Source organism: Physeter macrocephalus, chromosome 21, assembly GCF_002837175.3.
Source record: "Physeter macrocephalus isolate SW-GA chromosome 21, ASM283717v5, whole genome shotgun sequence".
In the NCBI taxonomy this organism is placed as follows: domain Eukaryota; kingdom Metazoa; phylum Chordata; class Mammalia; order Artiodactyla; family Physeteridae; genus Physeter; species Physeter macrocephalus.
In genome coordinates this window covers 22,235,326-22,262,995 of record NC_041234.1, presented here as the reverse complement: position 1 = coordinate 22,262,995, position 27,670 = coordinate 22,235,326, and the positions used below count along the sequence as shown (strand labels likewise).

The following is a 27,670-nucleotide window of genomic DNA, read 5'->3' as shown; positions in this document are numbered from 1 at the left end:
GCTTCCATGTCCTGGCTATTGTAAATAGAGCTGCAATGAACACTGTGGTACATGACTCTTTTTGAATTATGGTTGTCTCAGGGTATATGCCCAGTAGTGGGATTGTGGGGTCGTATGGTAGTTCTATTTTTAGTTTTTTAAGGAACCTCCATACTGTTCTCCATAGAGGCTGTATCAATTTACATTCCCACCACCAGTGCAAGGGGGTTCCATTTTCTCCACACCCTCTCCAGTGTGTATTCTTTGTAGATTTTTTGATGATGGCCATTCTGACTGGTGTGAGGTGATACCTCATTGGGGTTTTGATTTGCATTTCTCTAATCATTAGTGATGTTGAGCATTGTTTCATGTGTTTGTTGGCAATCTGTGTATCTTCTTTGGAGAAATGTCTATTTAGGGCTTCTGCCCATTTTTGGATTGGGTTGTTTGTTTTTTTGAGTTTGAGCTGCATGAGCTGCCTGTATATTTTGGGGATGAATCCTTTGTCAGTTGCTTCATTTGCAAATATTTTCTCCCATTCTGAGGGTTGCCTTTTTGTCTTGTTTATGGTTTCCTTAGCTTTTAAATTTCATCAGGTCCCATTTGTTTATTTTTGTTTTTATTTCCATTACTCTGGGAGGTGGGTCAAAAAAGATCTTGCTCTGATTTATGTCAAAGAGTGTTCTGACTGTATTTTCCTCTAAGAGTTTTATGGTGTCCAGTCTTACATTTAGGTCTTTAATCCATTTTGAGTTTATTTTTGTGTATGGTGTTAGGGAGGATTCTAATTTCATTCTTTTACATGTAGCTGTCCAGTTTTCCCAGCACCACTTAATGAAAAGGCTGTCTTTTCTCCACTGTATATTCTTGCCTCCTTTATCAAAGATAAGGTGACCATATGTGCGTGGGTTTATCTCTGTGCTTTCTATCCTGTTTCACTGATCTATATTTAGGATGTTGTGCCAGTACCATAATGTCTTGATTACTGCAGCTTTGTAGTAAAGTCAAAAGTCTGGGAGCCTGATTCCTCCAGGTCTGTTTTTTTTTTTTTTTTTCTCAAGATTGCTTTGGCTACTTGGGGTCTTTTGTGTTTCCTTACAAATTGTGAAATTTTTTGTTCTACTTTTGTGGAAAATGCCATTGGTAGTTTGATACGGATTGCATTGAATCTGTAGACTGTTTTGGGTAGTAGAGTCCTTTTCACAATGTTGATTTTTCTCCCCGTGTCCTCAAGTCCATTCTCTACATCTGGGTCTTTATTCCTGTCCTACCCCTAGGTTTTCAGAACTCTTGCGGAGCACAGGCTCAGGACGCGCAGGCTCAGCGGCCATGGCTCACGGCCCTAGCCACTCCACGGCATGTGGGATCCTCCCAGGCTGGGGGAGGCTTTTTATCATAAATGGGTGTTGAATTTTGTTGAAAGATTTTTCTACATCTATTGAGATGATCATATGGCTTTTCGCGCAGGCTCAGCGGCCATGGCTCACGGCCCTAGCCACTCCACGGCATGTGGGATCCACCCAGGCTGGGGCACGAACCCGTGTCCCCTGCATCGGCAGGCGAACTCTCAACCGCTGCGCCACCAGGGAAGCCCTGTTTATATTTTCTATTTCTTCCTGGTTCAGTCTCATAGGTTGTGCTTTTCTAAGAATTTGTCCATTTCTTCCAGGTTGTCGATTTTATTGGCATATAGTTGCTTGTAGTAATCTCTCATGATCCTTTTATTGAGTCTTCTCCGTTTTCTTCTTGATGAGTCTGGCTAATGGTTTATCAATTTTGTTTATCTTCTCAAAGAACCAGCTTTTCGTTTTATTGATCTTTGCTATTTTTTCCTTCATTTCTTTTTCATTTACTTCTGATCTGATCTTTATGATTTCTTTCCTTCTGCTAACTTTGAGGGGGTTTTGTTCTTTTTTCTCTAATTGCTTTAGGTGAAAGGTTAGCTTGTTTATTTGAGATGTTTCTTGTTTTTTGAAGTATGATTCTATTGCTATAAACTTCCATCTTCAAACTGCTTTTGCTGCATCCCATAGGTTTTGGGTCATCATGTTTTCATTGTCATTTGTTTCCAGGTATTTTTAAATTTCCTCTTTGATTTCTTCAGTGATCTCTTGGTTATTTAGTAGTGTATTGTTTAGCCTCCATGTATTTGTATTTCTTACAGATTTTTTCCTGTGATTGATATCTACTCTCATAGCATTGTGGTTGGAAAAGATACTTGATACAATTTCAATTTTCTTAAATTTACCAAGGCTTGATTTGTGACCCAAGATATGATCTATCCTGGCGTATGTTCCTTGAGCACTTGAGAAGAAAGTGTATTCTGTTGTTTTTCGATGGAATGTCCTATAAATATCAGTTAAGTCCATCTTGTTTAATGTATCATTTAAAGCTTGTGTTTCCTTATTTATTTTCACTTTGGATGATTTGGCCATTGGTGAAAGTTGGTGTTAAAGTTCCCTACTATTAACATGTTACTGTCGATTTCCCCTTTTATGGCTGTTAGCATCTGCCTTATGTATTGAGGTGCTCCTATGTTGGGTGCATAAATATTCACAACTGTTATATCTTCTTCTTGGATTGATCCCTTGATCATTATGTAATGTCCTTCTTTGTCTCCTGTAATAGTCTTTATTTTAAAGTCTATTTTGCCTGATACGAGGATTGATACTCCAGCTTTCTTCTGATTTCCATTTTTATGGAATATCTTTTTCCATCCCCTCACTTTCAGTATGTGTCCGTAGGTCTGAAGTGGGTCTCTTGTAGACAGCATATATACGGGTTTTGTTTTTGGATCCATTCAGCCAGTCTATGTCTCTTGGTTGGAGCATTTAATCCATTTACATTTAAGGTAGTTATCGATATGTATGTTCCTATTACCATTTTCTTAATTGTTTTGGGTTTGTTATTGTAGGTCTTTTCCTTCTCTCTCTTTTCTTTTTATAAATTTATTTATTTATTTTTGGCTGTGTTGGCTCTTTGTTGCTGTGCGAGGCCTTTCTCCAGTTGCGGAGAGCGGGGGCCACTCTTCATTGCGGTACGCGGGCCTCTCGCCATCGTGGCCTCTCTTGTTGCGGAGCACAGGCTCCAGACACGCAGGCTCAGTAGTTGTGGCTCACGGGCTTAGTTGCTCCGCGGCATGTGGGATCTTCCCAGACCAGGGCTCGAACCCGTGTCCCCTGCATTGGCAGGCAGATTCCCAACCACTGCGCCACCAGGGAAGCCCTTTCCTTCTCTTTTGTTGTCACATTCTGAGCTATGGGGGTTAGGACTTTAATATGAATTTTTAGGGAACACAATTCAACCCATTACAGTCGATATCCTTCCTTTCTTAAGTGTTTCTCCCCTGCCTCAGACATAATAATAATTAATAATAATAATAACTATAACAATAACTTACATTTAAAAAATACCTATTATGTAATAAGCACTCTTGTAAGTGTGTTACATATGGTGACCAATTAACTGTTACCACCATTGAGGTAGGCGCTATTGTTATGCTCAGTTGACAAAGGAGAAAACTAAGGCACAGAGAGGTTAAGAAGTTTGATCAAGGTCATAGAGCAAGAAAGGCTCATACCTGACATTGGCTCCTGGCGCTTGCTCTTCATCACTATGCAATACCACCTTTGTGCATCTCTCCCTCCATGTATAACACTCAGCTTTCGGAAGCAAAGGAGCTGTGGCTATGGCTGGCATACCATTACTGTCTTTAATTGTGGACCTTGATAACAATCTCTTTTATGTGCCATAAGTGTCGCTGATCTAAATTTTTTTGGAATGTAAGAGTTTTTGAAATTAATCTTATTATGTTTCAATACTATCTATGAAAATTATGTGACTTTGGTAGCTGCTTCCTATATTTCGATTTAGTGATGCATTTCCCTTTAGGACACAATACTCTTTAATCCTGGTTTAGGATTTTTCTTCCTAGTCTACTTTCCATTTATACTCACGTAAGGAATGCTTAAATTAAAAATCAGGACTCGATTCTCTACTTGCCCCCAAACTATGCAATTTTCTGAAATAAAAACTGTGTAAATAAACATATTTAAACCAGAAGTCTCATAAAAACATCTTAAGTTATTGATATTGTCCTATGTTTTGAAGTTGGTCCAGTGGGTTGTGTAGGCTTCCTGGTGGAGCAGACTGGTGCCTGTGTTCTGGTGGATGAGGCTGGATCTTGTCTTTCTGGTGGTCAGGGCTGTGTCCAGTGGTGTGTTTTGGGATGTCGGTGAACTTATTATGATTTTAGGCAGCCTCTCTGCTAATGGGTGGGGCTGTGTTCCCGTCTTGCTAGTTGTTTGGCATAGGGTGTCCAGCAGTGTAGCTTGCTGGTCGTTGAGTGGAGCTGGGTCTTAGCGTTGAGATGGAGATCTCTGGGAGAGCGTTTGCCGTTTCATATTACGTGAAGCCAGGAGGTCTCTGGTGGACCAGTGTCCTGAACTCGGCTCTCCCACCACAGAGGCGAGGCACAGGCCTGACACCCAGCCAGAGCACCAAGACCCTGTCAGCCACATGGAGGTTCTATCCATCTCTCTGCTCCTCCTTCTCTAGAGTTTATTCTCACATTAAGTCTGGATCCCTAATAGTCAACAACAGCCCACAGAACTCATCAGCATTCTCATTCACATCCCAATGGAGATGGAGTGGAGGTTTCCTTTCTATTTACAAGTTTGGGTTTGCAGTGCCTCAGAGACCCTTGACTTGCTCCCAAGGTGCTTTGCTGCAGTTAGGAGGGACAACGTCTAGGCTCTGGCTTCATAGGGCAAACAGCTCCAAAAGTCTCATCAAGATTCCAGCTCAAGCCTTCTCTGTTTCCCAACACCCCATCCCTTGTACTCCAAGTTTTTGAAATACCCTCACAAAGGCATGACCCTGCTGTAGCTCTGAAATCAATACTACATAGGCCATCCTGGTCCCTACCCACAGAGGTTGATTACGGTTAGAACCAGAAAATCTCATTATAGTATGGTCTCACCTCCTCTATGAGTTCATGCTGAGGACTCTGCAGGGTCAGGGCTCAAGTGCATCCTAATGCACAGGATGCTGGGTGTCCAGAAGGACTTCTGCACTTTTCTCTGACAGTATCCCCCACCCAACTCCCAGTCACCATCTCCAACTCTTCTTTTAAGCCTCCTTACTTCTGTCAGCTTGAATCATCCCAGATCAGCGTATTTTCTGAGAAGACTTTTGTCCAAGATCCCTTCACTTGGGTGCTCCCACGTGGTCGTACATTATCTCCTTGTTCTCTCACCCCTCAGCAGTCTTACATCCCGTAGTAGATGCATCTGGCACCCGGTCACACATTCTAGTGGTCACAGCTCTGATTCCAGCAGTGACTGGGGTGGACAGTTCTCTGTGAGCTTAGGTTCACGTGTCTCACCAGGAGTGAGCACCACGCCTTTGCTCTCTGCCCCAAGGCACTTAGGAGGCTCAGGACACTGCATTTCCAGCTCAGAAGTTCAGAAATGTCAACACACACACAGGGGCAGCCCTCAACCAATGGCAGATGGGAGGCAGTGAATTAATGTTCCTGCTTCCCATGTTTTAGTTGAACATTTTTTAGAGGTAACCCAGATGCTTTTTTAAGACGTCCTGGCAGAACTGGCCCCTGATAATGTGCCTTTATATTGGCTTTCTCTCCATCCCTGGCTCACACTCCCCACTCCCACACTCCTGCTCTTTGGAATCACTTCCCAAACAAACTACCTGTTCTCACAGACTTGTTTCAGGCTCTGCTTTGGGTAACCCAAGTAAGACATGGTCTCGCTTGCCAACCAAAGAGGCTATGACCCCAGTGGCTGTCCAGCCCTCACTGCTTCTCTCCTTACAGGGCCCAGAGACAGCACCGCAGGAACTGGCTTTAGTTGTGGATGGTGGAATAGTGAAGGAGGAAGGAGGGGAAGCCAGGAGTCTAAGTGAAGAGGTGGTGTGGATGGTGGGAAGGGTCTGGGCTATGTTCTGTCACTGCTTTTACTGACAGTATCACATAACTGCATCCCATGGTGCTCAATTTCAAATCCTAGCTGGTAGTGTCCACTAGGTTACCCTGAATTTGCCCTCTTACCTCTCCAGGGGCCATATTCTGACCTGGTGGAATACATTCACCCTGTCAGTGATCTACTGAACTTTGTTAATACACCACAAAGCCAAGTATCTTGGTCTTCATGGTTGATGATGCCACCAGCAGTGAGAGAGCTTTTTTTTATGACTTGCTTTTTCTTACAGTCACCTCCCTTCAAGAACCCAGCACACCCCTCAAAATCATTGGTTTCCTGGGTCCCCCAACCCAGCTCAGATCCCCAGACCTCATTCCTCATCTAGGGGATATTCTACTGCACGGCAAGGGAGTGGCAGTCTGGATGCCCCAATTGTTCATCTGTCCCCGTTGTGAGGTCGATACTCCTTCTTGTTGCCTGTGGCTGAATTGATAACAGGAGCACTGCCTGGCCTCTTCTTGCAGGGCCCTCACTGCCTTCTTGCTATGTTTACACAGGCTGCCCAGTCTGACAATCCCCCATCATCTCTGAAATGAGCCCTAGAAACTCTGGCCCAGCCCAGCATTCACAGATGATTTCTCCTATCTTTCATCTCCCAGGCCCAGAGGACAAACTCTTTTCCTTTGTGTTCTATTTTGACATTATTCTGCCTCTTTGTTCCCATTTTAGGGCAGTGCGAGGGGAGCTCTGTGCATTAGCTTTTGTGGGCTTTAATGAAGCAGGATTTGACAGCATTTCATATCAGGTATCATCTTTTGTGTGCATGGGGAGAAGGGCTGAGAAATGTTCCTTTAACTGGTGCCAGAAGAGAAGGCAGAGAAAGACAAGAAAAAAATATCTGATAACTACTTTTTTTCCATTAAAGTCCCGGCCCCTTTCTAAAACATGCTATTCGTCTATATTTCAAACCAGTTGGGAATCCTATCTTTCCACAACAGCATTTCCTTACTTCCTAGAAACATATATCACAGGATGTATCATAAATGTTTATGCTGGCCGTAAAGACGAAAGTAACATTTCATAAAATTTACCATAGACCCCAAGGTGAATTTAATATAGGAGCCTGAGTGACGAATCCCAAAGCAAGTGAATTTGGGCTTAAAGCCCATCCTGAACTGACTTCATTATGCGTCGTTGATGTTCAGGAAGAAATTCAGCAGCAAAACTTCCTGAGATCCCTGCATGGATGAATTGAAGTGAGGCTCGCACATTAACCCTGCACTTGCCTATGTGTTTTTCCAATGCCCCAAATGAAGGAGGTGACTGAGCAGTTGGCACTTGGCTGCCCTCTGTGTCTCTGAAGGATGGAACAAGAGGGAACAGCTGAAAATGGCCACAAAATGAGGTCTACTAATGGACAATTTCCATTACACAGAAAGGACTGTTTCTTCCAGGGGTGAAGATGCTATCGTGAGTCAGCCTTGGCTCAACATGTTGGGGACGCTTAACCACTGAAGCCAGGGCTGTCCTAGACTATAGCATGCCTTCATGATGGACCGTGACAAATAGAACAGAGTTTTTTCTGCTCAGAACTGTCGAGGCCCACTCCAGCCCTGAGTCCGGGGCATGCATGATTTGCTTGCCTGCCAAAGCCCCCAGAGGTCCCTGTTTCTTTGCAAATCAGTGTACCTGGGATTGAACTCAAGGGCTTTTCTAGAAATTGTAGGAGGAAACTGGAATCAGGAAAACTCTTTCCCTACACTTATTCTGCTGGTGCTGTTTTATGAATGGCCAGGAGAAAAGAATCCCATGAATCTGATCTGATAGGAGTAATTTCCAGGTGACCTGAAACTTCAAATAAATAGCTCCTGAAAAAAATGTCTCTGGCCTGAGGGAACACGAGAGAACCCCGAGTAAGGGACTGTAGTGGGACAGACGGCCTGTGCCCTAAGACTAAAATCCATGGAACTAGGGAGATCCAGAGCCAAAGCTGACATGCCCTGAGATTCATTCTTCCCCACTCTCCATTCCTGGTCCCAGGAAACACACACTATCCATTTCTACCATGGGGGAAACAAGAGCAACTAGAAATAACACGTATCTGGAGGGACTGAAACCATCGTTCATCCAGCAAGAATGTTTTCTATGGAGACCAACACACTGAAAACGTCCTCTCTTACAGCTTGGAAAGCAGTGGGACTAGGCTGAGGCCAGCACAAAATTTAAGGAGGTACTTACTCTGAAGGGTCGACTCTGCACTTGCACAACCTTGAGAGTCCGTGCCTCTTTAAACTTTGCCCCCCTGGACACCTTGCCTACTTTGCTCTGCCTGGCTAGGGAAGGATCCCCAACCTGGGCCATTTGGTGACCTGTGAGCAGCTGCCCTTTCTTCTTCCCATGGGCTGCTGGTAGACGGCCCAGCCCTGAAGGGGCTCAAAGTGACCTCAGGGAACAGATTTGGGTCATTGCAGGCCTATGGCAGCCACAATCCCAACAAGTTATAAAAGGACAATTTTCCATTGATAGCCACACTTGCCTGTGAGGTATCAAAACTGAATGCTGTACGATGCCAGCCCCTCACTGGACCCACCTGAAGACCCTTTCCCAATCAAGGAACGAGGGGACTTGTTTTAACCAACTGTGTCCAGAGCTTTAACCAACAGTGTCCTATCCCAAGGGCTACTTTTGGAACCTTAATTAGCATAACCACCGAGGATTTCCCCTTCTAGCGCTTAACTCAGAGAACCACTCATTGGCCTGTGCTGCCTTGCCTGGCAAGTGAATAGACTCAGGTTTGCAAATGTATATTTTTAAGACCGACTCAGGTTTGCAAATGTATATTTTTAAGCTCCAGCGGTCTTTTGTTTTATTCTTTGACGCTGTCAAGTTCCAGGAGTGTGCTTTCTCCTCCCGGTGCGTTGGAATTGGGAGAGAGAGACAAGCACCGTCCACAGTCCACGCGGGTCCAGTGAAGCAAAAAGCCTGCCTAGCTGTCTGGACCAGGGTGGCTCCATTCTGTTAAGTAAGGAGCCAGCAGGCCCAGCCCTGGCAATCCAATAAGCATCCAGTTAAGAAGCGGAGGTTGCTGGAGCTCTCCCTGATCCCTCACCCAGCCCTCCCTCTGCCCCTGAGACTTGGTGAGCCCTGCGGGGCTGCCTCAGCCCCGTGCTGCTCGATCAGGATGGACAGGCCGCTCTGGCCCTCCTGGCCGCACGCACTGGCACGGAGCCCCGAGGTATGTATATTTACCAGGTATATTTTATCCACTAAAGCAAGGGAGACAAAACCCAACCAGTAGGTCTAAAACAGAAATCTGGGGGCTTGAGGGGTCAGGAATTAGTAGTGTTAATAACCTCCATGGTGTGTGTTTGTTCTTCACATCGAAGTTTGAGAACCACTGAGCTGAAGTACCCCCTTATCTCCAGGATCTCTCAAGCAGACCAGATCCTAGAAGGCATGCCGCGTACTTGTTAAAAATTCAGACGCCCAGGCCCCTCTATGGATGACCTGAATCCATAGGGCAGAAATGGAAATGTGCCCTGGCAGGTCGATGTGGAGACTGAGATACCAAGAACAATTCTTCCTGCTCCCCTGGTGCCAGGCGTGTGAGCCAAGAACCACGACCCCAGGAAAAGGCTGTACATGCAGAGGCTGGGTGCACAGGCTCTGTATTTGAATCCCACTTCTCCTTCTTATTAGCTGTGCCACTTTCGGTAAGTTACTGAGCCTCTCTGTGCCTCCCTCCCTAACCCCATCTGTAAAATGGGGATGATGAGGACACCTATCTTGTAGGGTTGTTGTGAAGATTCAGTGAGATGATACATGTCCAAGGCTTAGAACAGTGCCTGGCATTTAGTAAGAGCTGTCAAAGTGTTGGCTCTTACTCCTGGGGAGGCCGCTAAGATCCTGTCACGGCTGATGCTGGGCCATTTATGCCAAGGGAAAGCCACTGACCCCACAGCAAATGAGAAGCCAGGCAGTAGGAAGCAACTCCGATCTCTGGACAGACCTCATCCACACTGCGCCCACAGCTCAGCCAGCCCCTGGGGACCAAGGTGGAAAGCGTGCTTTCTCAGCAGGCGCCAAACACATAGACTGTTGCCTAGCAGTGGGAAGCGCCCCTGTAACAGGGTAACAGGGAGGGGAGCTGGGCACTGTCCTCCCCTCACCCCCAGCTATGAGCCTCCCTCCTCAGACCTGACATCTCAATCCTTCCGACTCCCTTCCGGCTGCTGAACCTCCCCCCGTCTGGGAGAACTGCCAGGAAGGATCCGCACAGCAGTGAGCTTCAATAATGCTAAACAATGGATTAATTACACTCCTCGCCTGTTTAGCTGGAGCTCCTGGGGTCGTCTGCACGTGTGGTCACAGCAGACGACAACAGGTGCGAGACGCTGGTGAACGCATCTACTGTCCCCTGTGCAGCCCTCCGCTCCCCATGCCCTGCACCCCCACCCCCACCCCCAGCTCAGCCTCCTGGGCTCCAGTCCAGTCCTCAGCCTCCTCCCTCCACCCCAGAGACGGGAAAGGCTTTTGTCTTCTCTCTCTTCCTTCCCTCCTTTTCAAGGGTTTCAAACTGGGAGTGCTGCCTGTTTGCACAACCCCTTGGAGCCCTAGATGGAGAGCTCTGGGTGGTGGGGGTGATGAGGTGAGACTTCTTTCCAGGAGGGCAACTGGCGTGAGGTGACGGCTGGGCTAGCACTGCTCTAAGCCCACCTGGCCAGGCAGGGAAGAGGCGACAGCTGCTTTATGCCCCTCTGAGTGCCAGCTTTCCCGAAAGGAGGTCAGCCTCAGAGACCAAACTGCTAATTAGGTCGCATTCTGCTTCCTGCTGCCACTTTAATTTCCACCCCAGAAAACCTTCAGCTGTGAGTCCAAGACCATCAGCCCCTTTCACCCAAATGCAAATGTCTCCAAGGCCTCTCTGGCTGGCTGGCTGGCCTTCTGCTGGCAGGAGTAGCAGCCATAGACCTCTGCAAAGAATACGAGCTTCCAAGAGAGAGGGCCGCCTTCGACAAAACCGGCTTAGAAAATTCAGATTCTGCCGGACTTTGGGGCTGCTTTTAAGAAGGCAGGCAGCCTAGTAAAGATCATAGAAGTTGGGTGTTATGAATGAGCACTGAGCCACAAGTCAGGGACCTTGGGCTTCTTTTTGATTTTGACACTAACAACAAGCTGGGTGATCTTGGGCAAGTTGCTCCTGCCCCCTGAGCCTGTTTCCTCATCTGTGAGATGAGTGGGTTGAATGACCCCTTCCGCCTCTGAGTCTCTATGAATCAGATAATTTCTATCTTATTTCAAATTAACAAAGAGCTGATTTTTACCTGTGTGTCCCTCGCAGCAAACATACATGCGTATTTTTCCTCTTTTCTCCTAAACACTGAAGCCCCCAGATTAGATTGCCATCACCAGTCCTTGTTTGCCAAGTGGGAGTGCTGAAGCCGAGAGATTACCTTCTGCCCAAGGTCTCTCTGAGGGCCAGGTGAAACTCTGGGTCCTCGGGAATTTTTAGCGAGGCACTTGGAGCAGAACTCCGCAGAAAGGAAGCCACAGGAATCCAGAACCCCCTTCCTTGTCCCTCACCACATCCTCTTCTCCTCTACCCCGACCCTGGTCCTGTTCATCTCAACCTCAAATCCACTTCGACAACCCTCTTCCAAACTTTATCCAAAAGAGGCTCCGGTATCAGAGTCCTTGGTATCCATTGAAAACAGTTTGTTGTTTTTCTCAGGTAGATTTGCATTTTTAGCCTCACGTGGGTGGGTGCTATAATGTCCGGACCCCTCCTCATAGGCCCACCAGCCGCTAGCCACTGGGACGGTCAGCTGCTGAGTCCCACTCTGGGAACCACTCTCAGCTGACGGTAGCCTCTCTGTCCAAAGTCACACCTCCTTCCGGGGTGGGAAGGGGAGGCGGTACAAAGGTTCAGCCCCTTTCCCTCAATTTGGGACAATTTTGCAAGACACGCCCAGCTCTGGAGCTCTGGAGGGATGAGCTGAGGACTCTGTAGCAACAGCATCACATTATGACTTCTGCCTCTGCCTCGTCTCACTTCCCTCCCTCCTAATAGGTGTTGCTCCCCAGGGCACCCCTGATAAACTTCCCGTACACCAATCTCTGACTCCGAGTGTCTTTCCCAGGAAACCCAGCCTAAGACACCTCATTTCTTTTAGGGGCAAGAAAGGCTTCAGCCCTGGCTAAAGGAACTGTGGCTCGGTGGGTGGGGCATGTTTGGGAATAGTTTCCTCCCTGAATTCCCAAAACTTATGCAGTGACCTTCTGGCAAAGCGAAAGGCCAATCCTTTGGGTCCGGTTTTACATCGTCCCCAATACTGTGAAGAGGGTGGAAGGCCCAGCATTTGAATTCCTTTCCTGACAGGACACACAGATTTGTGAAACTCACAGAGGCCAACACCACCCAGACAGACGCTCTGAAGCACAGGTTCTGAAAGCTCTGGCCCTGGTCCAGGGGCGTCTACCCCGTCTCCTCTCGCATGGCTTCCTCCTTGTTTCAGAGACCCAGTAACATTGCATCATGACCTGTTGTTACCTAACTAGTGGCGCCAGCACCCCTGAAAGGAGCTTGTGGAATCTTTCCTCTGAATGATGCCGAGAGAGGGCAGGACAAACCTCGTGGAATGGGAATGGGGCTCTGGCAGCATCTGGCATCACTACCGCTCCTGGCTTCTATCCCTTAACAAAACGGTATATACCTGGGCTATTCCTCTAGTCTGCGCCAGCCTCCATGCCACCAGCCGAGACCTGAGAGAGGAGTAAAGTCTGGTCCCTGGCAAGCTCCCAAGGTCAGAGATGTAAAGATACAATTACAAACCAGTGTGACAAATGTCATATTAGGGTTTTGAGACCTGCTGACTAAGGGACTTGATGAAAGAAGGGGGTTCCAGGCACCACAGACAATGGCTTGGAAACAGGTGCCATGTTCTCACTTCGCTCATGAGCTGAACATTACTGAGCCAAATAAGACCATTTCTCATCAATGCACGTTCATTTACAATATGCTCAGTAATGGGAGTTGATGTATAGCCCGCCGGCCCATAAGGGTCAGCTGCCCAGAGGAAGGGGGCGTGCAGGTGTACCTGGAGTTCCTGCTGGGTCTTCTTTCCTTCCTGTACTGATGCCAATCGAGATAAAGAACTGCCACCGACCCCACACCCAGAGGGTCTCCGGGTGAACCCATGTGGCTCTAAGCCCCAGACCAGTCCCAGATCTGGTTTAAAGGTCCGCTGGGAAGTAGCATCTCTGTCTTGTTTATTCTGTGTCCCTATGTGCCAGACACCCTGCTGAGTGCAGGGACAACTGTGACTAAGATAGACTCAACATTTAGGGCTGGAGTGGGACACAGACAAATAAATGGGCAGGAGTAGTAGGGAGAGAACAGGGTGCCTGCCCCAGTCTTGCTGCCCAGAGGACATATGTCACCTGAGCTGAGGTATTAGCCAACAAAGGGGGATGGTGGCGAGGCAGAGAAGACCCAAGCGTGGCCGAGAAAGGAAGTCACACATGGAATGATATCACACCTGGAGGCAAGAGAGGGTCTGTGCAGAGTCGGGCTGAGAGGATGAGAAGGGGAGTGGGCAGAGGTCATGGAACTGGAGACATTTTGTAGGTGGACTCGACAGACTTGGTGAGTCAATGGCACGGGGGAGGGAGGCAGAGGGCGCAGGTGAGGACAGCGAGCAGGTGTCAGGCTTGAGGGCTGGAGGGACGGTGGAGCAATTCACGGCTCTCAGGGACAAAGGCCAGGAACAGGTCTCCAGGGCAGGGGCTGAGCACATTTTCAACACGCTGCATTTGAGACGGCCATGGGACTCCAGGTGGACAGAGGGTCCGAAACTCAGGAGAGAGGTCTGGACTGGAGGGTGAAGACTGGGACACATGAGAATGTAGGCAGATAGTGGTTGAAATTCCAGAAATGGATGAGAGCACCACAGACAAGAAAAGAGGGCCCAGGACAGAATCCTGAAGATCAGCCCTTAAGAAACGTTTGGGGGTGGGGAGGAGCCTGCTAGCAGCCAGCGAGGTCGGAAGTGCACTGGAGGTCACAGATGCCAAGGAGGAACGTCATTTTCAAAGTGGAGAGTGGTCATCAGTGCCAAATGCTGCTGAGAAGCCAGGTAGGCTGAGAAATGGAAAGGGACCGTGATACAAGCAGGGCCCATGGCACGTGGCCAACCTCGAAGGTGGAAGAGGGAGAAAGTCTTAAAGAGAAGCAGGGGGCCTTTCAAGGCCACCAAGCCAGTTGCAGAGACCCTGGCCAGAGTGCAGAGGGCAAGCCAGCCCACAGCAATGCGCATCTGCAGCTTTAGCCTGGGAGGTTGTTTTCCTTGACACTGACTCAACTCCGGTTGAAGAGACAGTGGAGACCTCGTGCTGCCCCGGGTGTTCCTTGGCACCTTGGGGCCCACGTGTGTGCAAGCATCCTGTGATGGCTCTAAGGAACTGGAACTAACGGGTCAGCCAATCAGAAGTCCTGCAGCTGCCTGCCAGGGAAGCTGAGGGATCACAGGGTCCACGTCACCCCCAGGACGTGGAGGCTGCTTCACCAACTGCCAAGTGGAGTGAGGGGAAGCAGGCGAGCCGCACCAGAAGCATCGCCTGGCAGGCCTGAAAATTCCCACCTTTAGCACCTTCTTTGAAAGAGGCTCCTTTTTTGTTTGTTATTTATTTGGCGCGAGGAGAAGAGGCCTTCTTTATAAAAATAAAGCCTCAATCCCTCTAAGGTTTGAGGTCAGTCAACTGTGTAGAAGAAACATCTTTAGAATAGGTTGTGGGGTGGTGGAGGGACCTCTACCTTAGGTTCTACCTTCCCCTTGGGGCCCTCCAGCTCCCACACAGCCGCCATGACTTCAGCAGCCAGTCTCGCGGGTGGCTCTCTTGAAAACTCTGTCCCTGGTGGGAAGAAAAGGCCTTTCCTTTTAACTGTGCAGACTGCTGAGAAGATTATGAATTTGAAAAATAAAATCTAAAATTCTAAGGGCATAAAAAGGAAAACACACACAAGTACAAACAAGCCATGTTTATCAAGTAAAGGAATTCTAGCTCTACTCTGGCTGATTCTTCAACTCAGCCCTTAGACCCATTTCCAAGGGCCCAAACACCCCCAGACAATCCCTTTTGTTTGGATCCTAGGTTCTCCCCTCACTCTCTTTCCTTTCTTCTCCTTTTAAGCAGAGGTCTCTTGTCACACAGACCTTCTGGGGATACAGAGGAATGATGATCCACTCCTGGGGAACACTGCAGCTTTCTCATAGTACCCAACAGCAAAGAGATCACAAAAATACCTCAGGTCAGTGGTTCTCACACTGACCTAAGGTATCTCACATCAGAATCACCTGGAAGGCTGGTTAAAAGAGCACTGGGCCTGAAACAGGAGGGAAGGGTGCAGGGCACAACCTTTAAAAGAATGACACAACACAAACTGATTAGAACCAAATAGGTCCAAGATGGCGGACGAGTCAACTTCCACTAGACCTTGAGCCTCAGTATACGCTCACTATTAACACATCAGCAAGCTAAATGACACACCCACAGGCGCCATGACAGTTCCAAGGCCAACCATAAAGGTCAAAAAGTGGTGGCCCAATTTCTGGAAATCCCCACCCCTTCCCCAAAATAGCTAGAATACTCCTCCCATCATTAGCCTATGAAATTGCCCACTCCTATAAAAACTGACAACCCCATACCCTGGGGCCACTCTCGCCTTCGGAGATGGCCCACACTCTGTCTGTGGAGTGTGTTTCTCTCTAAATAAATCCACTTCTTACCTATCACTTTGTCTCTCACTGAATTCTTTCTGCAATAAGACATCAAGAACCTGAGACCAGGTGTGTGATCTCAGTTGAAAGACCATGGGTTCAAGTCCCAATCTGCGTTTCATCCAGGTTTGAGTCCCAGTCTGAGTTACACGGGTCCAGGCCCAGTTCCGGAGTTTCTGATTCAATATGTCAGGGGTGGGATCCAAGAATTTCCATTTCCATCAAGTTCCCAGGTGATGCTGATGCCACAGGTCCATGGACCACACTTGGAGATCCACTGATGTAGAGACCCAAGTTCTTAACTATTTAGTATATAAGATGGCAGAAAGAGCTCACAAGTCAACATTCGCTTTTCTGCTAACCCGGATCACAGCCTTGGAACCCTTATCTTATCAAGGCAGTGTTCCAGGTAGTCATGAAATAGGATTCAGTGTCAAGATGCTACTGCTGCTGCTGATGATGATAATACCTAATATTTTTTCAAATGGTACTACCATTTACCTAGTTGCTCAGGCCAAAAGCCTCAGCGTCATCCTTGATTCTGCTCTTTGATTCTCCTCTCAACTCATCAGCACATGCCGTCAGCTCTAACTTCGAAACATGTCCCGAATCTGACCCCTTCTCACCAGGCCTGCTCTTCCCACCCTGGTCCACGCCAGCTCCATCTCCTACCTGACCCCTCGGAGAGCCTCCTAATAGGAATTCTACTCCCTTCTTGCCCTGCCACCTGCTCTCCACACAGCCATCAAAAAGGTCATTGAAGACATGTCATCTTTCTCTGTTCTCACCCTCCAGTGGTTTCTAACATCTTTAGAATAAAATGGTATCAAAAGTTCTGACAGTGGCTTACAAGACTCAAAAGGCCTGGCTGCTCCTTACCCATCTGGTCACATCTCCTTTTACCCCTACCACGCACAGGCGTGCTCTTGGTGCCCTCCTGGGTGCTCCTGCCTGAGCACCCTCACACTTGCTGTCCCCTGTGCCTGGAATGCTCCCAACCCCATTGGCATGTAGCTCACAGGCTCACTTCAGGTAAGCCTCTACTCACCTTCAGGCCCTCAGGGAGGTCTTCCTTGTACCTTTCCCAGTTCACACTCCCACCATTCCCTGGGCCCCACCCTCTTTTCTTTTCCTTTCCTTCTCAGAACTTATTAATATCTGGCTTTCTATTATACATTTATTTGTTTACTTTTCCCCTCCCTCACTAGAATGCGAGCTCCCTGAGGGCAAGGATTGTATTTGTTCTTTTTGTTTTTTCTTCCACTGTCATCTATCCAGTGCCTGAAACAATGCCTGGCCCCCAAACAGGCTTAATACCTATTTAGTGGATGAATGAATTTATTAACATGTTTACTAGGACAAGCTAGAGCTTTTTCAGGATTACTTCATTTACTTCTCATAAGTAACCTTGTAACCTACAGGCTAGATATTATTACCATCATCATCCCCATTTTATGGGTGAGAAAACTGGGCCTGGCAGACTTAAGCACCTGCTCCAGGCCTTCCATGCAGGAAGTGGCAGGGTCCAGATGAGAACCGAAGCCTCTTTGACTGGTCCACCTGGGCTCTTTCTCTGAATTCTCACCTGAGGCATGGCCAAAGCTCACTTCCCACGAGCACATGAGCAAACACACGTTAGCACAGATTCTTTTCCTATTATCATCTGGCAGAGAACAAGGCTCCCAAGAGCAGCTGATGCTGATGGAGGAAATGTAAGAAGAGGTCCAGAGTGAAAGGTTCTGCTCAGGACTGTGGGGCACAGAACAGGACCGTGTGCCCTGGAATGGGCGTGACACTTCAACAGGACAGGAGAAGACCCCAGATGGAAGACAGGCTGTGCTAAAGACCGAACAGAGTCCATCCCAGGTTTTTCCCAGGCCAGTCTAGGCCATGTAAGACATAACATTGGAACACCTCACACTGGGCCCAGCCATGGTGGAGCAGAGTTGAAGGTCACTGTTATTCAGCAAATACGGATTGAGGACATACTCTGTGCCTGGAACTGTGATGTCAAAACCCATGCCCCCAAAGTGTATTTGTGCTACTTTCTGCCTTTAGCCACGTCAAGTCAGATTTCTGCAGCCCCTTTCTCTCGAGGCCTTTAGACTATTTCACAGGTCTCTCAAAAGTCCACACCATTTTATATCATCATCCCCACTTCACAGCTAGGGGCTATTTGTTACAGCAGCTAATATGACTATCATGCTAGCTGGTTCCATATACTCTATCTGTCTGATGGCTCTCCTGCCCTTCACAGACACAGTTTTTAAGTTGCCCCTACTTTCTACACTGCAATCAATCGGCAGTATGATGGTCTCCATATTGCCAAATCAAGTAGGTACACTTCTGGCCTCTCTTCCTGGGCCTCTCTCCAGTATTTGGGACTGGTGGCACTTCCACCATTTTGTAGGTTTTGGTGACATCACCCACCCAGGTTTTCCTCCCACTTCTTGGTTGGCTTGTCTCCTTTCTAGGGGCCTACTCTAGTACTTTTCTCATGTCCTAAAGGTTGAGGCTTCCCTGTGCTTCCATTCTAGACCCTCTGCTCTTCTTCTTCTATAAACACCTCCAGATGACTTCTTTCAATCCACACCTTCAACTACAATTATACCAAGACCCTCCAAATATTTTCGTCCATGCTATTATTTTAAGAATTGGGCATAGACTCCTCTGTATGTATAATTTTTTATTTATAGGGTAACATGCATGCATTATTGTATTTATTTACTCTGTGTGTTTTAAAACTTATATGTAATAAAATGTGAAAGTTGAATTTTGAAAAAATCTAAATATGAGGCTCTAATCATTTCTCCTCCCTCCCAATGGATTATCTTGCTCACATCATTCTTAGAGAGTACTGATTGGCAAACCGATTACTCCCTATGGCACAGACAGTCAGCAGTCCACCACCGATACATGTTCCCCTTCCAGAGTTGCAGCACAGCTGCGAGGGGCTACCTAGACTGTCAAGAGAAAAGACCACCATTCAAACACACTGAAGACAAAACTGAAGATATATATAGGAGCGTGCGTGTGTGTGTGTTTATGTGTGTACATGTGCACACAATTGCCTACCAGACACTAGATATCATAGAGGTATGCCAAATTCAAATACAGCATGTACAAAAATAATTCATCATCTTCCCCCCCAAAACTCTGCCCTTTAGGAGAGTACCAAATGCTGCTGGAAAATAATATTATGTCAGAAAGCAAAGACATGCTCCAAGGCTACTGGAGATATGCAAAGGACACAATAATTGGCTTAAAGAAGCTCCCACTGGCTAGATTTGGAACAATTGGAACATCAGAAAGAATGATGAGAGTTTTATATATATATATGTATACCTATATATACCTATATACACCTATATACACCCATATACATATAGAAATTTAAAGGCATCCAGGAGTCCACGGCAGTACTTTTACAAAGTGGTGAGGGGATGGAGGGAGAAGTGGAGAAGGAAAGTTCTTCTTTACAGATGAACAGCTAATATATGTATAAGGTATGATAGATTTAGGAAATCAATATTTTGTAACCAACAACAGAGTAACCGATTCAAGCAAGGACCATTAATAGATGATAACGGGTGAAACGTTGTTCAGAACAAGATATTTACACATAATATCACACCCCAAATTACTGATTAATTACAAAGGGGGGAAGGTGGCTCTTTTGTGGAGAGATGAAACTTAGCATCATTAATAACCGGACAAACAGCTATTATGTGTCCCTGATGTGACACAGCAGGAAAGATATAAGATCACCCATGTAGAATTCTTACCCAAAATACATAATGAATCTGATCATGAGGAAACAATCAGCCACACTCAGATTGCAACTCGTTCAACAAGGCAACTGGCCTGGACTCTCAGAAAAGGTCATGTCATGAAAAAACAGAAAAAGGCAGAGGAGACTGTTGTAAATTAAAGGAGACTAAAGGGACATGATTACCACATGCAATTCATGATCCTTGAGTTCTAGATGTTTTTAAAAGCTATTAAGCACATATTTGGGGACAGCTGGGGAAATGTAAAAGTGGATTGTATATTAGATAATATTATCAGATTGATGTTAAATTTATTGAGTATTGCAGTCTTGGAGGAGAATGTCCTTACTCTTAGGAGATACTCCCTGATGTATCTAGATGTGAGATATTGTGATGTCTGCAATTCACAAATGGTCCAGTTAAAAAATGTTTCGGTGTGTGAATGTGCATACATTGAAAACGAGAGACAGATACAGGGAGAGATAAAGCAGGTGCAGCAAAGTGTTAACAACTGGTGCATCTAGAGGAAGCATATAGAGGTATTCATGTCCTATCCTTTCAGCTTTTCTGTAGGTTTATACATTTAAGCACAATATGGGGAATCAAGCAAGCAAACTCTGTCCCCCCTCCTGCTAACATAAAGGTTATCAGGGACCAGATTAGAAAAATCTTTATTTGATTAACCTAAGAATTTGAACTTTTTCCTGAAAGCTAAGGTAAGTCACAGAAAGAGTTTCACCAGAAGAAAGACACGATTAGATTAGCTATAGGAGGTGAAAGAGAAGAAAGAGCCCAGCGTGACTCCATCTTCTGCCTTTTTCTTTGTTCTCCTCTGCCTATCTAGATGAGTATATTCTAAATAGTCTGCTTTCCAAATGGCTCTCTCCTTGGTCTCAACCTTAGCACTCCAATTCCCATGACAAGCAGCTTGGTTCAGACTCCCATCCTTGCCCCCTGAATGACTGGTCTCCCTTCTTCCACCAAGGCCTCTCCTAAATCAGTCTGCAGTTGAGGCTGGGGTGACCCTTCTCACACACAAGCATGACCAAAGCATCCTCTGGTTCAAACTGTTTTTTTTTTTCAGTGACTCCTCCGGGCCAACGTTCAGTCTCTTTGGCTAATCACCAGTAGACATCCTGGTCCGCTGCCTGCCTGCCAACCTCTCTCGCGGCCCCTCCTGCAGCATTTGCATGTCTGTCTAGGTCCCAGCTAAGCTGCCAGCGGCGCCTCCGATGTGCCCTGCTGCCACACACCTTCGGGCCTTTGCACAATGCTTTCCTGACTAACGGGGATACATCTTTCCCCCTTTTCTCTGCTTGGGCCACCTCTGCCCGCCCATCAGAACTTAACTCAAGCCTCCACTCCTCTGGAAGCCTTCCCTGACTCCATCAAGTCTCAGCTGCTTGCACCTCCTGTGCTTCCCTGGTACACACGTACGGCCTCTCTTCTTACTTGTATCTCTTTCCCATTAGATTCTAAGGTCCTTGAAGGCAGGTGCCATGCTTTACCTGTAATGACATCTGTTCCTGACAGATGGTGGTGCTAAATAAATGATTACTGGATGAATGAATGAATGGGAATATCAGTTAGGTTTCTTCACTTAGAAGCACTAGAAATCAACTCTGGCAGAAAGGTATTCCCTAGAAGGATGCTCCATACTCCATACTCTGCAGCTGAGCAATAGACCCTGGGAGGGAGAACCGTGCACAGATCTGTAGACTTGAGCAGCAGAACATCGTCAAGAGTTTCTCAGGGCTTCCCTGGTGGCGCAGTGGTTGAGAGTCCGCGTGCCAATGCAGGGGACACGGGTTCAAGCCCTGGTCTGGGAAGATCCCACATGCCACGCAGCAACCAGGCCCGTGAGCCACAACTACTGAGTCTGCGCGTCTGGAGCCTGTGCTCCGCAACAAGAGAGGCCGCGACAGTGAGAGGCCCGCGTACTGCGATGAAGAGTGGGCCCCGCTCGCCGCAACTAGAGGAAGCCCTCGCACAGAAACGAAGACCCAACACAGGGTCTTATTATTTAAATAATTAAATAATATTATTTAAATAATATTTAAATAAATAAAACAATAATTACATCTGCAAACATCCTTAAAAAAAAAAAGAGTTTCTCAAAGTTACCGCCACTGGACAAATTCAACGAATAAGGTTGTTACACATTGAAACCACAGCTAGTAAGGTCATTACACATCAAAATCATGGCAGCTGTTCAGTTTGCTATGTTTATCCTCATAAAGACCCTGCCAAGTAGAGCAGGCACAAGGGAGCAGTGGAAAGATGGCCTGGAATACAGAAGCTGAGAACTGGGGTCTCTGCTCCCCACTCTCCAGGTTGGTTAGATACAGACATTGAGCTCCATGACTCTTGAGGGCCCCCTGAGGTCAGCACTGTTTGGTTCTGTGGTGGCAGGAAAATAGTCTCAGGGTCGAGACTTCAAAGTACCCCTTGCTGCTTTGGGTCCTCCACTCCTCATTTTAGACGAGGCCTGCTATTGAGAGGTCCAAATATCTCAAGTTCGTGGGAAAAGGCTGTTCTCACACTTGCCAGGACCCTCCCATGCCTCAGTCCTCACTGAGAAGCAGCACCTAGACTGTTCTCCCCTTTCCTGAGGTAAGGAGGAACCTCTCTCACGGTGAACCAGCCGCCCCAGTGCCCTACTTTCATCTCCGTTTTACCTACCAGAAGCCGAACTTGTCTTAAATCACCAAATGCCTGATTTCTGCTCTCCTGACGTTGCCTTCACAGCCTCTGCAGGGTCCCTGCTACTCTCTCAGCTGTGGAAAGGTGACAGATAATGTATCTGGAGAACAGACACCTTATCCGAGTCATGGGCAGATTAAACTCACACCTGAGAAACCCCAGGTGGTTCCTCCTGGCCCCCAAAAGACAAAAGTTCCTGTTCTTTACCCTTTCACCTTCAGCAGACTGTGCTCTTTTATATTTTCTTACAGTCACTCCTTTGTAAAAACCTCTCTGCCAAAGGGCTTGAGACCAAGGTCCAGGGCCAAAGGCACTGCAGCCACTCCAGCCGCCAAGAACAAGCCACCTTTTGTTTAATAAACACCGATGAAGCGCTGGATTGAGTTCTAGCACCTTTGCAAACAAGTGTAACCTATTTCTGTCCCCCTGAGGAGTTCAGCTTTTAACAGGGGAGAAAGAGCCAACAGACGGCTATTCGCATGCTCCCACAGGAGAACGCTAACGTGGCCACGAGAAAGCAAGCCCTTGAGTCAGGGTCGCCCTGTGGTACTTCAGCCAAAAGCAACATGAGGACTCACCCCAGAGCCTGCCTGCCCCGAAGTGTGCCTGGCCTGAGGCTCTGGACTCCTCATCTCCATCTGCAGCCACCCAGGCTCAGCTGGGAACAACTGTCTTAGCCAGAGCCTCCTGTGGTGTTTCACACACGGATACTCAGCCTTTATGCATCTGGAGTGTGCTTTCACCCCCCCGGAGCTCCAGAGAGCATGCATCTGAAGTCCATAAATATTGTAAGACTCCACCTCCATGTACTTTTGCAGCTGGGGGCTTGTCCCAGAACAGGCCCAGATGGTTTTGGCATAAGGCTGCTCACTTGCCGTTCAAAAATATGACCTGAAACTGACAGCTAACAGAGACAGTCAGATCTCACCGCTGCTCAGGGCCTGCATCCCATCCGGCTGCTCCCCTGCCCCCTCCTTTGCTGCTTTGCTGGCCTCTGACCCAGCTGACCCCTCAGCTCTTGCCCTATTTCTTGCTTCTTGGTCTGAGTTCACCACCAGAATACTTGAACACGGATGCATTTCCTCCTACCCTATGCTGCCTTTGATTCCCTGGCATCTAGCTCCATCTTTCTACTTGATTAGCAGCAGCCTTCCAAAAACCACATCCCATGGCTTTCTCCACAAACAGCCGCATGCTCTTGCATGCCCCAAGGTAAAGTATTCTCCTTTTGGGTGTCTCTGGTGGTCCAGTGCTTACCATTATTGTTGTCCTCCTTATCACCATCCTTAATAAATGACAATGCGTTATATTTGAAGAGCATTTAACTGCCTTTCAAGCACTTTCACATGTATTTGCTCCTCATGACAATCTTATCGTGTATATAAGTCAGCACTATCATTCCCATTTTACAGATGGAACTGGGTGTCTAACAGAGTAAGTGATTTGGTCAAGGCCACATGAGTGCTGAAGCTAACCTTGAATTCAGCTAACCTTCCTACTCCTGGGCAACAGGTGGCATGATGTCTGAGAAAGTACACAGGTTTGGTCACAGAAAGGTTTGGGTTCGAATCCCAGTTGGGAATGGAATTTGTTCAGTGTTTTAACCTCTCCAATTATGTGTTCCCTTTCGAAAAAACAAGGCTCAGGTGTGTCTGAGGCACAGTTCAGAGGGTGCCTGGGAGGATGAGAGACCCAGTGTGGGAAGCAGGAAGGCATGAGGCCCATTAGACATCCTTGGAAGCCCTTGGCCATGTTCCCCCTTGATCAACTGCCCCTTACACCCCACCACTGCACTCATCGCATACGTATTATATAACTACCCCATCAGTGCTCTGCCCTGATTCGGGAATGTTTTGCTAGCCCACAGGAGAAACCCTAAACTCCAAGCCCTTCCTCAGACGCTACTGGGCTTAGCTAAAGACTGAATTGCTTTGGGGCTTCCCTGGTGGCGCGGTGGTTGAGAGTCCACCTGCCGATGCAGAGGACGCGGGTTCTTGGGAATGGAATTTGTTCAGTGTTTTAACCTCTCCAATTATGTGTTCCCTTTCGAAAAAACAAGGCTCAGGTGTGTCTGAGGCACAGTTCAGAGGGTGCCTGGGAGGATGAGAGACCCAGTGTGGGAAGCAGGAAGGCATGAGGCCCATTAGACATCCTTGGAAGCCCTTGGCCATGTTCCCCCTTGATCAACTGCCCCTTACACCCCACCACTGCACTCATCGCATACGTATTATATAACTACCCCATCAGTGCTCTGCCCTGATTCGGGAATGTTTTGCTAGCCCACAGGAGAAACCCTAAACTCCAAGCCCTTCCTCAGACGCTACTGGGCTTAGCTAAAGACTGAATTGCTTTGGGGCTTCCCTGGTGGCGCGGTGGTTGAGAGTCCACCTGCCGATGCAGAGGACGCGGGTTCGTGCCCCGGTCCGGGAAGAACCCACGTGCCGCGGAGCGGCTGGGCCCGTGAGCCACGGCCACTGCGCCTGCGCGTCCGGAGCCTGTGCTCCGCACGGGAGAGGCCACAACAGCGAGAGGCCCGTGTACCGCAAAAAAAAAAAAAAAAAAAAAAAGACTGAATTGCTCCTGGCAGGGAGTACAAACTCCTCCTACTCTCGAAGTAACATGCACATCCCAAGTGCTTACAGGATGGAAAAATGTCCTATTACACATTTGATAACAAGTAAGGCTCCCTTTCTTTCCTTCTATACAAGTTTAACCTGATTCCAAGCTGTTAAAATTCATTTGGTGAAATGCCTCCCCAGATGGATCTTAGCCTCTTCACCTTTAGCGGATGTGGCTGACCTTCCATTAGGTGCAATAAAGTGGAAGAGACAGCAGGCTGTCAAGGCGAGGAGGACCAGTCTCTACATCCTGTGCTTCTGAAGCCTGCTTAGAGAGCCTCGAAGCCTTGGACATGTTGGGAAGCAGCTTCAGACAGGAATAGATGGGTCAGGCAGGGGTCACATGTGTCCCTACACCCAGAAGGCAACTCTGCCATCTTGCTTGAGACGAGGCTAAGCAGCACCCTCTGTTTGGAACTCCTGCTTTTCATTCAGACACATCCACAGACCTGAAAACCCTTTGCTCTGATGGATGAAAATCAGCTTTGGAATGGGAAAGTACTCAGAGTCACTGGGGAATGAATATAATCTCCAAAACACACTTACCGCTCACATTCAAATGAAGATTAAATGATTCCTTTAATACTCATCAACTCTATTAAACTTCATAGAAGCAAAACCTTTTGAAATAAATTAGCCAGATCCTTGCTGGCAACAACAGGCTTTTGAGGCTGCGTTCTCCTCCGCCATTACCCGTCCTCCTGACAGCCCAGGGAAGGGGCCTGATGGAGAGGAGGAGGGAATGGGTAAGCCGACTAACACAGGAGCAGGACACGTCCCACGTGCCTGGCACGGTGCAAAGCACAGTGAATGTATCATGTCATTTAATTTCCCCCAACAACTCCGGAAGGTAGTTGCTATTATTATTGTCAATGTACAAGGAAGAGCACGGAGGGTCAGACAAGTAGAAAATGGTAGATGGGGGTTTCAAACCTGATTCCTAAAACCCTGTACTCCTCTTCTATTTGACTCTAAGCCCAAGCTAAGCCTGGGCCTTCTGGCCACATATAATGCAATTAGAGCTCAACGATCAATCGTTTGGGTCCTGGAGTCTGACCATGTTGTTCACATCCTGTCTCTGCTGCTTTCTAGTTGTGAGAGTTCAGGGAGGTTATTTGATTTCACTGAGCCTTGGTTTCCTCATCTGCAAAACTGAGATGATAGTAGTCAAATGCGGAGAACAGTGCCTGACATGCCATAAGCAATCGAAATCAGTGGAACCAGAAATAGACAACTGTCTCAGGTTGTTGAACCCAGAAGCAGACCCCAAGAGAAGGATTTGGGTACAAGGAGTTCATTAGGGAAATATCCAAGGAAAATATCCCAGGAAACACCGGTAGAGGAGTGGAGAAATGTGACAGGGAAGGGAAGGAAACGGACAAAGATGGTCAGGCTACCACTGTAGACAACTGAGACTCAGTCCTGCTGGACACCTGAGAGAGGGTATAGAATTCATGCTCACAATGAGCCCACTGGAGGAATGAGGAAGCTAGGTACTCACCCTTCAACTCCACCCATCATTGGCTGAGCGCCATTCCTGGAGGCATTAACCCCTTAGCACTTCTGGCCTGCCCATGCTTCAGCGAAGTGATTCCATCAGGTGGAGAGTTTTGGGTGCTTGCAAAATGACGTTGTTGGCAAGGACTGCAATAAGTGTTGAAGGAATACAGGTAGGGTAGCGACAACATCTGTTAAAACAATTTTAAAGGCTCAGTTAATGCTTGTCTTGGTCATTTGGGCTGGCCCCTCAGTAGGGTCCTTAAGGACCTAGGGGGCCAGAACCAGAGAACACCCAGATCTATGTGGCTTCCTGACAACAGCTTCCATATTCAATGATGGCCCCATCTGAGGACAGGTTCCTTTTTACTATAGAGATCACTTTGAAGACCCAGATCATGGTGTATGTGAGTGTGTGTGTATGTGAGTATGTGGGGGGAGGGGGTAAATGGGGGTATCCCTGGAGCAGCAGTCATAATAACAGGGGCCACTGCATCTTTTTTTAAATTTAATTTATTTTTTTATACAGCAGGTTCTTATTAGTTATCTATTTTATACATGTTAGTGTATACATGTCAATCCCAATCTCCCAATTCATCACACCACCACCACCACCACCCCCACTGCTTTCCCCCCTTGGTGTCCATATGTTTGTTCTCTACATCTGTGTCTCTATTTCTGTCCTGCAAACCAGTTCATCTGTACCATTTTTCTGGATTCCACATATCTGCGTTAATATATGATACCTGTTTTCCTCTTTCTGACTTACTTCAGTCTGTATGACAGTCTCTAGGTCTATCCACGTCTCTACAAATGACCCAATTTCGTTCCTATTTATGGCTGAGTAATATTCCATTGTATATATGTACCACGTCTTTTTTATCCATTCGTCTGTCAATGGGGATTTAGGTTACTGCCATAACCTGGTTATTGTAAACAGCACTGCAATGAACATTGGGGTGCATGTGTCTTTCTGAATTATGGTGTTCTCTGGGTATATGCCCAATAGTGGGATTGCTGGGTCATATGGTAGTTTTACTTTTAGTTTTGTAAGGAACCTCCATACTGTTCTCCATAGTGGCTGTATCAATTTACATTCCCACCAACAGTGCAAGAGGGTTCCCTTTTCTCCACACCCTCTCCAGCATTTGTTGTTTGCAGATTTGCTGATGATGGCCATTCTGACTGTTGTGAGGTGATACCTCATTGTAGTTTTGATTTGCATTTCTCTAATCATTAGTGATGTTGAGCAGCTTTTCATGTGCCCCTTGGCCATCTGTATGTCTTCTTTGGAGAAATGTCTATTTAGGTCTTCTGCCCATTTTTGGATTGGGTTGTTTGTTTTTTTAATATTGAGCTGCATGAGCTGTTTATATATTTTGGAG

At 47.2% G+C, this 27,670-nt stretch overlaps 1 long non-coding RNA gene across 2 annotated transcripts in view; it reads right to left on the bottom strand.

Annotated features, from left to right (window-relative positions):
- The window catches only part of LOC114484703 (uncharacterized), a 204,181-nt gene that overhangs the window by 58,259 nt on the left and 118,252 nt on the right, over nt 1–27,670 (bottom strand). For both annotated transcript variants that reach the window (XR_008616420.1, XR_003677891.2), the window contains exon 5: nt 26,290–26,476. This is a non-coding gene — a long non-coding RNA (uncharacterized lncRNA). The remainder of the gene's footprint in view (nt 1–26,289; nt 26,477–27,670) is intronic.